The following is a 12,253-nucleotide window of genomic DNA, read 5'->3' as shown; positions in this document are numbered from 1 at the left end:
TTTTTTATGTTTTCAAGTCGATTCGAGGCCTGTTTCCAGAAACTTTTAATAAACTTCTATACCTTTTCCATTATTTCCAGATTCTATCAGATAACCCGAAAGATTTTATTGGAATTCAATTATATTATTTTAAAATAATTAAAAACATGTTTCTTTTTTCATATCAGGACTTGCGCAGTCTTTTGAGTAAATCTGGTAGGGGTAAGCGGTACAGTTGTTGCCCCCCTCACAATGATTGCCACCATTACATTACAAACAGAAATAATAACGAAATTTACATATAATATTTTGTTTTATTTATTTATATAAATTCTGCAGAATTTTCTGCTAATAGTGTAAAAAGATTTTTATTCTTCGACTCACTATTATGAAAATAATAGCGCTTTTCGAGAACAGTATCCTTAGCTCTTTGAAATTTTGTCAATTTAGTTGTAAATTTGCAAGGTTAGTGGTGATACTTTCTTTGACTTTTTAACGAAAAAATTATACATATCATTATTATTTTTTAATTATATGCATGAAAATAAGTTTAATAATAAGTAAAAAAATTTGTTTTAACGTAATTTGACTCGATTTACCGAATATTATAGAGAACAACTACTATCTTGCAATTAATAACAAATAACAGTCATTGCCCTCCCCGGACAATGTTTAATTTTTGGTTATTATGTCATTTTTCAGTGATTAACCGTTTATTTTCAAGACTTTTTTGAGATAAGTATTTTTAATTTTTGGACGTTTTTTCATATTTGGTGAATTAATTTTTTAAAATAAAGATGTAATTAGAGCCGCAGCATGTATTAGAATGATTTGTAATATTTTATTAACAATTTTTTAATATGAAGTATGATTTTAGGCTATCGAAAAAATGCCGAAGGTAAAAAAAGGTGTTTCGTATATGCTTCTTTAAGCAATGAAAAACTTCAAAATCATCTAATCATTATATCAAATCAAAATAGCCAAAAATAATTTTTATTTTTACAATTGAGTCAGATTCGACAATTTTCCAAATTTTTTAGGTTAATAGTATTATTTACACTTAAAAGTCATATTTAATGAATCTTATTATTCTAATAAAAGAAAATTATTTTAAAAATTACTTCTTCTTTATTAATTTCAAATTATATTCATTCATTAATAAATTATGCAAAATTTATAATTTACATTACTATTTTATGTCTAGTGGGCAATCATTGTAAAATTGATGGTCAATTACTGTAAAAATAATGACAATGACTATTTTTTCTGTCATGTGAAGATTTTTTTTAAATTTATACTAATATTAAATAAACAATTCATTACACATGCACAAAAAAAAAGTTGCCTGTTTTTTGAACTAGACATATATTTCCTATAGTATTTTGACCCGCTGAAACCGAATCTGAGGTCAGAATTGCTCCATCACCCTCAGTTTTTTTTTAAATCGACCAAAACCACCCTTAAATGGACAAATTCACACTTCAGAAATAAAAAATAAATCAACTTATTTTTTTAAAAAATCGAATTTTACATCTACGAAACTTTGCTCCACTAACTCAAAAACAAAGCCAGCATTGATCCAGCACCCTCTGAATTTTTTTAAATCGAAAAACTACCCCTAATCTGAAGAATCAAATTCAGGAGGTAAAACAATAAAATAACTGATTGACAAATTTTATAACCAGGTATTTTTACTCCAGCAAGGCAGAAACAAAGCCAGAAATGCTCCCTCCCCTCTAAATTTTTTTTAAATCGAAATAACCACCCATAAATAGAAAAATTCAAATTTAAGAAGTAAAAAATATTAAATTACCGGTTTCTTTAAAAACAGAACCTTACATGTATATAGTTTTGCTCTACTAACTCAAAAAACTAAAGCCAGCATTGATCCACCACCCTCTGAATTTTTTTAAATCGAAAAAACTACCCCTAATCTGAAGAATCAAATTCAGGATGTAAAACAATAAAATAACTGATTAAAAAATTTTATAACCAGGTATTTTTACTTCAGCAAGGCAGAAACAAAGCCAGAAATGCTCCCTCACCCACTAAATTTTTTTTTAAATCGAAAAAACCACCCTTAAATAGAAAAATTCAAATTTAGGAAGTAAAAAAATATAAAATTACCGGCTTTTTTTTTAAACAGAACCTTACATGTATGTAGTTTTGCTCTACTAACTCAAAAAAAATAAAGCCAGCATTGATCCACCACCCTCTGAATTTTTTTAAATCGAAAAACTACCCCTAATCTGAAGAATCAAATTCAGGAGGTAAAACAATAAAATAACTGATTGACAAATTTTATAACCAGGTATTTTTACTCCAGCAAGGCAGAAACAAAGCCAGAAATGCTTCCTCACCCACTAAATTTTGTTTTTTAATCGAAAAACCACCCTTAAATAGAAAAGTTTAAATTTAGGAAGTAAAAAAATATTAAATTACCGGTTTCTTTAAAAACAGAACCTTACATGTTTGTAGTTTTGCTCCACTAACTCAAAAACAAAGCCAGCATTGATCCATCACCCTCTGATTTTTTTTAATCAAAAAAACTACCCTTAACCTGAAGAATCAAACATAGGAGGTAACACAATATAATTATATTAAATTACCTTCTAAGTTTGATTCTTTGGTGGTTTTTTCGATTTAAAAAAATTTTAGACGGTGCAGGAGCATTTCTGGCTTTGTTTCCGCATTGCTAGAGTAAAAATACGTGGTTATAAACTTTTTTAATCAGTTATTTTATTGTTTTACCTCCTAAATTTGATTCTTCAGATTAGGGGTAGTTTTTTCGATTTAAAAAAATTCAGAGGGTGGTGGATCAATGCTGGCTTTATTTTTTTGAGTTAGTAGAGCAACTAATGTGGTAAAGATATTACACGTGCTATTCCTACTTTGTGTAGGAAGTGTAATCTTCCTTATCATCCCAGCTGTGCGTTACAGCTGTCTACTTTGCCTGATGGGTCGTTCAGCAAATGTTGTAAACCTAGGTCATTGTCTCCTTCAAATAATTCTCAATCTTCACAAACCTCTGTTAACTTGGATAGTATTTTGAGAGCTATTAAGGTTTTATCAACAACAGTTTCTGATAATTTTGCCAATATGACTGAAAACATGTCAGATATCAACAAAAAACTCGATGACACACTGTGTAGGCTGAATAATATGGAAAGCAGAGTTGTTGATTTGACAGAGCGTCTTAATGTTGTCGAAGAGAGACTTGATAAATCTGAGGCAAATGGTTCTACAAAGATTGATTCTAATTCAGTAACTAATGTCTGTATAAATGAACTTGTTGATCGTAATGAAAGAAAGAATAATCTTGTTTTATTCAATCTTCCACACACTTGGCTTCAAGTAGATTTAGGTTTTGCAAAAATGGTGATGAAATCAGGAAGTGGCATGTTATTCCTCTTTATTTAAAGGTTTAAAAAACGTAAAGACCAAAATCTTAGCTGATCCTTTTCTCAAGTTATTGTCAAATTAAAATTTTTTTAACGAAATTTATATAAGATAATAAGAGAATAATTATTGAACATTAGTTTAATTAAAAAATTTAATGTTTTAGTAACAATTAACTATCTTAAAAATAACAACGAAGATATATTTTCTTAATTATTTTAGTTTTAATTAACAAATTTAACCCATTGGAATCATCAACAATTTTCTCAAAGGTGTTTTGAAGAGAACTCTGCCGCCCCAACAAGAATAACCGTATCTGCATTTAGGATGAGTCACCTACTTGCCACTGCCACTGCCACCAATAAGTGACTTAACCAAAATGTAGTTACTGCTACTCTTGTTGGGACGGCAGAACTCGATTACTGCTTTTTTGAATCGAATTAAATAGGTAGGATGGTCAATCAAATTAATTTTGTAACGCTTCCAAAACTTTAAAAATTCTCGGTGAATTGATTCACCAGCCTGTTCTGACCACAAACCTAAACCACGATTTCCTAAAAAACTCAAACTTTCTTGAATGTGTGATACTGCGACATGGATTTTTAAAGTTTCGGTAGCTTCCGTACCCGAAGCACACTTGGCTTCAAGTAGATTTAGGTTTTGCAAAAACATCACACATTCAAGAAAGTTTGAGTTTTTTAGGAAATCGTGGTTTAGATTTGTGGTCAGAACAAGCTGGTGAATCAATTCACCGAGAATTTTTAAAGTTTTGGGAGCGTTACAAAATTAATTTGATTGACCATCCTACCTATTTAATTCGATTCAAAAAAGCAGTAATCGAGTTCTCTTCAAAACGCCTTTGAGAAAATTGTCGATGATTCCAATGTGTTAAATTTGTTAATTAAAACTAAAATAATTAAGAAAAATATCTTCGTTGTTATTTTTAAGATAGTTAATTGTTACTAAAACATTAAATTTTTTAATTAAACTAATGTGCAATAATTATTCTCTTATTATCTTTTATAAATTTCGTTAAAAAAATTTTAATTTGACAATAACTTGAGAAAAGGATCAGCTAAGATTTTGGTCTTTACGTTTTTTAAACCTTTAAATAAAGAGGAATAACATGCCACTTCCCGATTTCGTCACCATTTTTGCAAAACCTAAATCTACTTGAAGCCAAGTGTGTCCAGAATATGACACTTCGTCAAATAATAGTTGTTCTTTAAAATCTGTGGTTACGACTAAATTAAAAAAATTCATTCAAACAGATGATCTTGAAAATATACGCACATTTAGAATTGGTTCTAATGCGCAGGTTTCTCGTAAGCCTCGCCCTGTTAAGATTGTATGTGAGACGGAAGAGAAGGCACAAGTAATTTTAAAAAAATTTGTAAGTGTCAAAAGAGACTCAACACGTTCAAGGGAGTTGGAAGATCTTTGGATGTCGAATGACAGGACGGTTATGCAGAGGGAGGAGATTAAGAGAGTGAGGGAGGAACTAGAGACGCGTCGATTAGACGGAGAAATGAATGTGTCAATGGTCTACCGGCGTGGAATCCCTACCATAATTAAAATCCCCCCTAGAAATCGCACATCGACTCTTACAGTCCAAATAGATGCGTGTAAGGAGAATCTATAGTGATTTCCCCACTTGGTGCCCAAGGTTGTGTCCCTTCCTTGAGATAAACTTATTTTATTTCTATCTATGAAAGTGATTTAAGGAATGTAGACATTGTGATTTAGAGAAAATCAGTATTATTGAACAAAAACAATTATTTTTGAAATTAATTGATATAATAGTAAAGCAGATTCAATTTATCAAAATTAATCTTCTCCTTTGATTTGATTTATGTTATTCTTTACTGTACAAACTTATACTGAACTTTAACCATTATAGCGCCTACCTAGATTTAGTTAATATTTTATATTTTGTATTGTTACTTACGTAACTATTAGAATTTAGGAGCACTTTTGTACGAAAGGACATGTCCCGTTAATAAATGAAATTGAAATTGAAAACTACATACATGTAAGGTTCTGTTTTGAAAAAAAGCCGGTAATTTTAGATTTTTTTACTTAATAAATTTAAATTTTTCTATTTAAGGGTGGTTTTTCGATTAAAAAAAAATTTAGTGGGTGAGGGAGCATTTCTGGCTTTGTTTCTGCCTTGCTGGAGTAAAAATACCTGGTTATAAAATTTGTCAATCAGTTATTTTATTGTTTTACCTCCTGAATTTGATTCTTCAGATTAGGGGTAGTTTTTTCAATTTAAAAAAATTCAGAGGGTAGTGGATCAATGCTGGCTTTATTTTTTTGAGTTAGTAGAGCAAAACTACATACATGTAAGGTTCTGTTTTTAAAGAAACCGGTAATATAATATTTTTTACTTCTTAAATTTGAATTTTTCTATTTAAGGGTGGTTTTTTCGATTTAAAAAAATTTAGTGGGTGAGGGAGCATTTCTGGCTTTGTTTCTGCCTTGCTGAAGTAAAAATACCTGGTTATAAAATTTTTTAATCAGTTATTTTATTGTTTTACATCCTGAATTTGATTCTTCAGATTAGGGGTAGTTTTTTCGATTTAAAAAAATTTCAGAAGGTGGTGGATCAATGCTGGCTTTATTTTTTTGAGTTAGTAGAGCAAAACTACATACATGTAAGGTTCTGTTTTGGAAAAAAGCCGGTAATTTAATATTTTTTTACTTCCTAAATTTAAACTTTTCTATTTAAGGGTGGTTTTTCGATTAAAAAAAAAAATTTAGTGGGTGAGGGAGCATTTCTGGCTTTGTTTCTGCCTTGCTGGAGTAAAAATACCTGGTTATAAAATTTGTCAATCAGTTATTTTATTGTTTTATCTCCTGAATTTGATTCTGCAGATTAGGGGTAGTTTTTTCAATTAAAAAAATTCAGGGGGTGCTGGATCAATGCTGGCTTTATTTTTTTGAGTTAGTAGAGCAAAACTACATACATGTAAGGTTCTGTTTTGGAAAAAAGCCGGTAATTTAATATTTTTTTACTTCCTAAATTTAAACTTTTCTATTTAAGGGTGGTTTTTCGATTAAAAAAAAAAATTTAGTGGGTGAGGGAGCATTTCTGGCTTTGTTTCTGCCTTGCTGGAGTAAAAATACCTGGTTATAAAATTTGTCAATCAGTTATTTTATTGTTTTATCTCCTGAATTTGATTCTGCAGATTAGGGGTAGTTTTTTCAATTAAAAAAATTCAGGGGGTGCTGGATCAATGCTGGCTTTATTTTTTTGAGTTAGTGGAGCAAGGTTTCTTAGATGTAGAATTCGATTTTTTAATAAAATAAGTTGATTTTTTTTTTATCTCCGAAGTGTGAATTTGTTCATTTAAGGGTGGTTTGGTCGATTTAAAAAAAACTGAGGGTGATGGAGCAATTCTGAGCACAGATTCGGTTTCAGCGGGCCAAATTACTATAGGAAATATATGTCTAGTTCAAGAAACAGATAACTTTTTTTTTTGTGTGCCTGTGTTTTACAATGATTGCCCACTGGACATAAAATAGTAATGTAAATTATAAATTTTGCATAATTTATTAATGAATGAATATAATTTGAAATTAATAAAGAAGAAGTAATTTTTAAAATAATTTTCTTTTATTAAGAATAATAAGATTCATTAAATATGACTTTTAAGTGTAAATAATACTATTAACCTAAAAAATTTGGAAAATTGTCGAATCTGACTCAATTGTAAAAATAAAAATTATTTTTGGCTATTTTGATTTGATATAATGATTAGATGATTTTGAAGTTTTTCATTGCTTAAAGAAGCATATACGAAACACCTTTTTTTACCTTCGGCATTTTTTCGATAGCCTAAAATCATACTTCATATTAAAAAATTGTTAATAAAATATTACAAATCATTCTAATACATGCTGCGGCTCTAATTACATCTTTATTTTAAAAAATTAATTCACCAAATATGAAAAAACGTCCAAAAATTAAAAATACTTATCTCAAAAAAGTCTTGAAAATAAACGGTTAATCACTGAAAAATGACATAATAACCAAAAATTAAACATTGTCCGGGGAGGGCAATGACTGTTATTTGTTATTAATTGCAAGATAGTAGTTGTTCTCTATAATATTCGGTAAATCGAGTCAAATTACGTTAAAACAAATTTTTTTACTTATTATTAAACTTATTTTCATGCATATAATTAAAAAATAATAATGATATGTATAATTTTTTCGTTAAAAAGTCAAAGAAAGTATCACCACTAACCTTGCAAATTTACAACTAAATTGACAAAATTTCAAAGAGCTAAGGATACTGTTCTCGAAAAGCGCTATTATTTTCATAATAGTGAGTCGAAGAATAAAAATCTTTTTACACTATTAGCAGAAAATTCTGCAGAATTTATATAAATAAATAAAACAAAATATTATATGTAAATTTCGTTATTATTTCTGTTTGTAATGTAATGGTGGCAATCATTGTGAGGGGGGCAACAACTGTACCGCTTACCCCTACCAGATTTACTCAAAAGACTGCGCAAGTCCTGATATGAAAAAAGAAACATGTTTTTAATTATTTTAAAATAATATAATTGAATTCCAATAAAATCTTTCGGGTTATCTGATAGAATCTGGAAATAATGGAAAAGGTATAGAAGTTTATTAAAAGTTTCTGGAAACAGGCCTCGAATCGACTTGAAAACATAAAAAAGTCGCTTTAGTCGTATTACTTTACAAAAAGAATCGAAAATGTCGATTTTGTAATTTTACAGATTTAATTGGTTATATAATAATTTTTTTATTAACTATTATAAAGCGTTTTAAATATATTAATAACTATTATTATTTATTGATATTAAACTGTTATTAAACTGTAAAATATTTTCAAGGTTTAGATTAAAAATTTTAGATTTGAGATTTAAAAAAATTGGAAGATTCTTTTTTCTTAACAATTTTTGAAATCTTACTTATTTGTTTATTTATTGATTTAAAGTAAATTTATGGAAATTATTTTCAGATTTTAAACTCATAATTTTTTTTATTTCTTACGCCCTAAAAGCCGAATGAAATCTCATTTTATATTAAATAAATTGAAAAGTAGCATTTTATTAAAATAAATCAAAAAAGTCGCATTCACTGACAAAAATCGAAAATATAATACAATTCGAGGCCTAGAAAATCATAGAAAATGTCTGGAATTTTTAAGTTTCTAAATTTTTTATGTTTAAATAATTTTTAAAATACAAAAATTTTTAAGTTTAAAAATAAAATAAATTTTCATTCTTCTTTAAATGAATTAACATTAATTTTATTTTTAATTTTTGTATTTTATATTTATTGTAAATTTGTTACATAGTTTTAATTTTATAAATTTATTGTAAAAAACCTACCTTCAATAAATTATCAGGTGCGAATAGCTCTGTAATTTTTTTTTACAAATCTAATCCTGTGACCTGCCACAGGTATTAGATTTTCTAAAACTCCTGACCATTCAGGTAAATGCAATTGGCTTAATTCATCTAAATCAATTTTTTGAGCTAAAAAATTTAATAAATATATATTTTCTAAATAAATTATAGAAGATGTGCCGATTTTGAATTCAAAATAATATAATTATAGAATAGATTTTTCTAATTACAAACATAACCTACAATTTTTTCAAAGCTATTTCAAATGCATTTGAGAAACCATAAAAACATAAATCTTGTATAAAGTTATTTATAATATGAAATTTTTATATACACTACTTATGATAAACTGAAATTTTTACTTTTTTTAAGCTATAATAAAAAATAATCAACTTACAAAGAAATTGTACTTACCGCAAAATCTGTCGTATTATTCATCTAAACCCCACGTAATTAATACGTCCTTAAGATTTAGAACATCTTCATCAAACATTATTGCACAAACTGCTTTTTTAATATAATAAAACTGAAGTCGAAAAACATTGGAAAATAACTCGCTTTTGCCCACGCTTGCAACACGCTTGTATGATAGGTTTGATAGGTTATAAAGCGGGAAAACTAATACCGTAGCAGTGATTTTGCGCAGTATAATACTATATAGCCATGTCACCCAAACTTTCTACCAGAACTGTTTATGTGAAACTGTATTAGTAAGACTGCTAGACAGTATAGCCAGAAGTCTTAAATCTTTCTCATAAATTTTCTGTGTCTAATAGCTAAACCATTTTTATATCACAACAATCCAGTTTCCCCCCATTAACGTATTGCAAACGTACTTATATTTATCCAGCAATATATTTATAGGAACAGTACCGATATCATTTTTTTCAGTGTTGAAACTATAATTTTCATTGGTTCATAATTTAAAAATTGCCACAAAATGTGAACTTGTGTTAGGTTCCAAAAGAAAAGAGCCATACTTTTGGGGAAGAATATAAAAAATATAAAAAAATATATAAATATAAAACATAAAGCAAACATTTTTTGAAATAATAAATATTACACCGTCCGACACGATTTTGGACCCACAAAAAAATCCAATATATTTGGAAACTGGGACCCAAAAAAAATTCACATGTCTGGCCGTTTCGCTAGATCAAGTCGTTTGTGGTTTTTGATTTTGATTTTTCCTTGACAACGCTATGTAAATCGATCCGAATCATGTTCGCTATATTTTTAAATCTCCACTGTAGAGTGGAATTGGGGCAAATACATTAGTATTATGCAGTAAAACAGCTTTTATACTTCGTTTTGATGAATCTACAAGAAGTTGTCAATCTTTGGCATCATAACAATTCGCTTTAAATTCGTTAATAAGACCTTCAACTTCAGTGCAAAATACTGAAGATGAATCTGGATCTTTCATAAAGTATTTGCGATATTGTGATTCTCTATTTCGGTAAATAGATACTTTTGTATTCGGCTCTTGAAGAATTTTCCTGTTTAAAAATGAAGCTGAGTACTCGGAACCGTCTTTAGGTAAACCTAAATTTCGTATAAGATCATTTAATTCAAGCTGCGATACCAATTCTCTTGGTAAAAAAATGGGAGCAGTTATTGACACAATACTGATGTAAACGATTTTGTTTTTATTGTTAGCGTTAAAACCTTTAACTTGATTACAACAAAAGAAGCAATCTTTTTTACAGCGAGGACGTCTCCAAATAGTTGGAACAGAGTTTTTGGTATGCTCTGTATCTTTATCCTTTTTCCAACGATTCAGCATCTTTCTGCAACTATTGCAGATAATATTGGGAACCCAGTTAATTTTTTCAGGGTTATCCATTTTCAAATTAAAAATTTCTTTGTAAGTTTCACGAATATCATCATTGACCTTTTTCCGCAAAGAACTAACTTGGAATTTCGAGCAATTGTAACAAAAGATGTTACGATCCGAATCACAGTTATGTAATTGTGAGACGTGTTTGTCTTTTTTTTTGTAGCATTAAACTCCACATTAGCCAAGTCACAAATCAATGTAGAGCTGCGGTCGTTGGATGACGACGACTGCGTGCCCGCTTTCGCACCCTGACTAACGGCCGATACTAGGGATCCGAAACCCTGCATCGTAAAACGTTTCCTACGTGTGTTTGCCATAACGGCATTAAAGCCGTCATCCAGGGACTTAACCGGCTCACGGGTTTTCTCCGTTCCCCGCCGTCATCACGGAGAGGTGCCTTGGATGCAGACACACACAAGATATAGGGTAATTCCAGGTGAACTAAAAATTGGAATTAGAACACCTTAAATTCATAATCAGCGACCCCGAAAACCACCTAGTAAGAAGTTTCAAGCAAATCCGATGATTTTTTTCAATAACTTTCCGCCATATTCGAGTCACTATTTTGAGTTTTGAAAAAATAATATCATATTCGTAATTAGCGACCCCGAAAACCCCCGAGTAAGAAGTTTCAAGAAAATCTGATGAATTTTTCTATAAAATGTCCGCCATATTGGTTTTTTGAGGTTATGTAAAATTCCTGGTGTGATGGGGTCAAATGGACCCCGGATTCGGATTCAGCGACCCCAAAAACGTGCAGTGAACATAGTCAGAACTACAGGCCAGAACTTTTTTCTTCTTTTGTGTGGCTGTGTAATTTTCCAGGACGTTATGAAATTACATAATGTTTCTCAAAGAAATCGAAAAATTCAATTTTTAACCTAAAAAATCGATTTTCTCAAAAACGGCTCGATGAAAGATTTTAAATTTTTTCACAAAATTCTCAGAAAAGTGTCCAGATTTAAGATATAAAAGAAATTTTACAGTGAAAGAACTTTTGGGTTAAAGTGTATAAGCATTGAATATTTTCGCCATTAAAAATACATTTTTAAAATGAAAATAGCGAAAAGAAGTTTATTATTGTATTATAATTTCTGTCGCGAATCTAGGGGACACATTTACATGCCCCCCACAAGTAACATAGTAAGGTTTTGAGATTATAACCTCCACCCCCGTGAAATTTAAAAATTTTTTACAAATCTAAGCAAACATAAAATTTTTTCTCATTAAAATGACAGTCTTTTTATAATATCTAAATGAAATACAGTCAACCATCTCAGTAAATCCGGTCAACGCGGAAAGGAGCAATGTTTTTCCAAGAACTGGGATTCCCCCAGTTTCGACTCGCTGGTAATAATGTCTAATATACCCAGGCACTACTGACATCAAAGTATATAAAATTTGAGAGACACTACACTGAAAAACTTTCCAGCGCGCTGCCTGACCGGTGAAGCTCGCAGCAAACCAAAGTAGATGGCAGCTGCGTTCTCGCTCCTCGGTTCGGCGTCTTGCTCTCGAGAGCATGCTGCGCGCCCACGAAAGCAGACAGCAAGCTCGCATCGATCTCAAAATGTGGGCATGCCAGCTTCTCGTCTCTGCGGGATCACTGACAGCTCTCGAAAGCTGGCAGCGAGCCCGAGA

General features: G+C 30.0%; 1 protein-coding gene across 2 annotated transcripts in view; it reads right to left on the bottom strand.

The window, feature by feature from the left end:
* The window catches only part of LOC127290437 (amyloid-beta-like protein), a 694,733-nt gene that overhangs the window by 484,248 nt on the left and 198,232 nt on the right, over positions 1 to 12,253 (bottom strand). The window lies entirely within an intron of this gene.

Source organism: Leptopilina boulardi, unplaced genomic scaffold, assembly GCF_019393585.1.
Source record: "Leptopilina boulardi isolate dan_hultmark-lab unplaced genomic scaffold, ZJU_Lbou_2.1 LbouV2_66, whole genome shotgun sequence".
Taxonomy (NCBI): domain Eukaryota; kingdom Metazoa; phylum Arthropoda; class Insecta; order Hymenoptera; family Figitidae; genus Leptopilina; species Leptopilina boulardi.
This window is presented reverse-complemented; position numbering and strand designations above follow the sequence as displayed.